The following is a 2,902-nucleotide window of genomic DNA, read 5'->3' as shown; positions in this document are numbered from 1 at the left end:
TTGTTCGAGCCTGGAGATCACAATTTCGTGCACCAAGTTTTTGGCGCCGTTGCCGGGGATTGTTCGAGTTTGGACAACTGACGGTTTATCTTGCTGCTCAGATTAGGTAATTTTCTTTTTGTCTTGTTTTCAAAAAAAAAAATTTTTCAAAAATCTTTCGAAAATTCTTCCTTTGTTTTCGAAAAAAAAAATTTTAAAATAAAAATGTTTTCAAAAATATATTTTCCTTTCAGAATTTTTAAGAATGAATTCTAGTGTTTCATGGAGCATGTTGAAGCCTGGCTGGCTGTAAAGCCATGTCTCAATTCTTATACTCAAGAGAAGAGCTTCTTTATCTTTCTTAGCCAATTGGCTGTTGAATGAAAGGAATGTCAGGCGTGTCATGTCTGAGTTACATACTAAAGCTTGGTTGGCTATTAAGCCATGCCTGACCCTTTGATTGGAGCTTTAGAGCATAAGCTTCCTGGAATTCATATTAAAAATTTTGGAATCCTTATTTTCTTTTTCAAAATTATTTTTCGAAAAACATAAAATAAAAATCCAAAAAAATTAGAAAATCATAAAAATCAAAAATATTTTTGTGTTTCTTGTTTGAGTCTTGAGTCATATCATAAGTTTGGTGTCACTTGCATATGCATCTTGCATTTTTTCGAAAATATCATGCATTCATAGTGTTCTTCATGATCTTCAAGTTGTTCTTGGTAAGTCTTCTTGTTTGATCTTGATGATTTTTTGTTTTGTATCTTTTCATGTTTATCATATGCATTCTTGAATTCTTAGTGTCTAAACATTAAAGAATTCTAAGTTTGGTGTCTTGCATGTTTTCTTTGCATTAAAAATTTTTTTCAAAAATATGTTCTTGATGTTCATCATGACATTCATAGTGTTCTTGGTGTTCATCTTGACATTCATAGCATTCTTGCATGCATTCATTGTTTTGATCTAAAAATTTCATGCATTGCATCATTTTTCTTGTTTTTCTCTCTCATCATAAAAATTTCAAAAATAAAAAAAATATCTTTCCCTTTTTCTCTCATCAAATTCGAAAATTTGAGTTGACTTTTTCAAAAGTTTTTAAAATCAAATTGTTTCTTATGAGTCAAATCAAATTTTCAATTTGAAAATCTTATCTTTTTCAAAATCTTTTTCAAAATTCAAAATCTTTTTCAAAATTCATGATTATTTTCGAAAATTCCAAAAAAATAATTTTCAAAAACATTTTTCTTATTTTATATCATAATTTTCGAAAATAACATAATCAATTAAAGTTTTGATTAAAAAATTTGAAGTTTGTTACTTGCTTGTTAAGAAAGATTCAAACTTTAAGTTCTAGAATCATATCTTGTGATTTCTTATGAATCAAGTCATTAATTGTGATTTTAAAAATCAAATCTTTTTCAAAAACTAATTTCTATCATATCTTTTCAAAAAAATATCTTCTTATCTTATCTTTTTCAAAATTTGATTTCAAAATATCTTCTCTAACTTCCCAACTTCTTATCTTTTCAAATTTGTTTCAACTAACTAACTAACTTTTTGTTTGTTTCTTAACTTTTTCAAAACTACCTAACTAACTCTCTCTCTCTAATTTTCGAAAATATCTTCCCTCTTTTTCAAAAATTTCTTTTTTATTAACTAATTATTTTTATTTTTTATAAAAAAAAAATTTCGAAAAAAAAATACTAACCTCTTTCAAAAAGTATTTTCAAAAATCACTAACTCTTTTTCAAAAATTGTTTTCGAAAATTCACTTCCCCCTCTCATCTTCTTCTATTTTTTTATTCATCTACTAACATCTCTCCCTCATTCAAAAAAAAAAAAAAGAAAAAAAAAGGGATCTCTATTATTATTATTTTTCTGTGCCTTCTTCTTTGTCATATGAGCAGGAGCAAGGACAAGAATATTCTTGTTGAAGCAGATCCAGAACCTGAAAGGACTCTGAATTACAACTAACCAGTAAGCACCTGTTAGGAATTTTCAAACAAGAAGAGGAGATGGCAGCCGAAAATAATAATAATGCAAGGAGGATGCTTGGTGACTTTACTGCACCTAATTCCAATTTACATGGAAGAAGCATCTCCATTCCTGCCATTGGAGCAAACAAATTTGAGCTGAAACCTCAATTAGTTTCTCTGATGCAGCAGAACTGCAAGTTTCATGGGCTTCCATCTGAAGATCCTTTTCAGTTCTTAACTGAATTCTTGCAGATATGTGATACTGTTAAGACTAATGGAGTAGATCCTGAAGTCTACAGGCTCATGCTTTTCCCTTTTGCTGTAAGAGACAGAGCTAGATTATGGTTGGATTCTCAACCCAAAGACAGCCTGAACTCTTGGGATAAGCTGGTCACGGCTTTCTTAGCCAAGTACTTTCCTCCTCAAAAGCTGAGCAAGCTTAGAGCTGATGTTCAAACCTTCAGACAGAAAGAAGGTGAATCCCTCTATGAAGCTTGGAAAAGATACAAACAGTTGACCAAAAAGTGTCCTTCTGACATGCTTTCAGAATGGACCATCCTGGATATATTCTATGATGGTTTATCTGAGCTATCAAAGATGTCACTGGACACTTCTGCAGGTGGATCCATTCACCTAAAGAAAACGCCTGCAGAAGCTCAAGAACTCATTGACATGGTTGCTAATAACCAGTTCATGTACACTTCTGAAAGGAATCCTGTGAGTAATGGGACGCCTATGAAGAAGGGAGTTCTTGAAGTTGATACTCTGAATGCCATATTGGCTCAGAACAAAATATTGACTCAGCAAGTCAATATAATTTCTCAAGAGTCTGAATGGAATGCAAGCTGCATCCAACAGTACTCAAGAGGCTTCTCCTGAAGAAGAAGCTTATGATCCTGAGAACCCTGCAATAGCAGAGGTGAACTACTTAGGTGAACCTTATGGAA

At 31.6% G+C, this 2,902-nt stretch overlaps 1 non-coding gene across 1 annotated transcript; it reads right to left on the bottom strand.

Annotated features, from left to right (window-relative positions):
- Window positions 1–2,390: 2,390 nt before the first annotated feature.
- Window positions 2,391–2,498, bottom strand: LOC112753374 (small nucleolar RNA R71). The gene has a single exon (XR_003177763.1). It is a non-coding gene; the product is annotated as a small nucleolar RNA R71 (small nucleolar RNA).
- Window positions 2,499–2,902: the final 404 nt, after the last annotated feature.

The sequence above is a fragment of the Arachis hypogaea genome, chromosome 15, assembly GCF_003086295.3.
Source record: "Arachis hypogaea cultivar Tifrunner chromosome 15, arahy.Tifrunner.gnm2.J5K5, whole genome shotgun sequence".
NCBI classification, from domain to species: domain Eukaryota; kingdom Viridiplantae; phylum Streptophyta; class Magnoliopsida; order Fabales; family Fabaceae; genus Arachis; species Arachis hypogaea.
The sequence above is the reverse complement of the archived record's forward strand: the minus strand, read 5'-3'. Positions and strand labels throughout refer to the sequence as shown.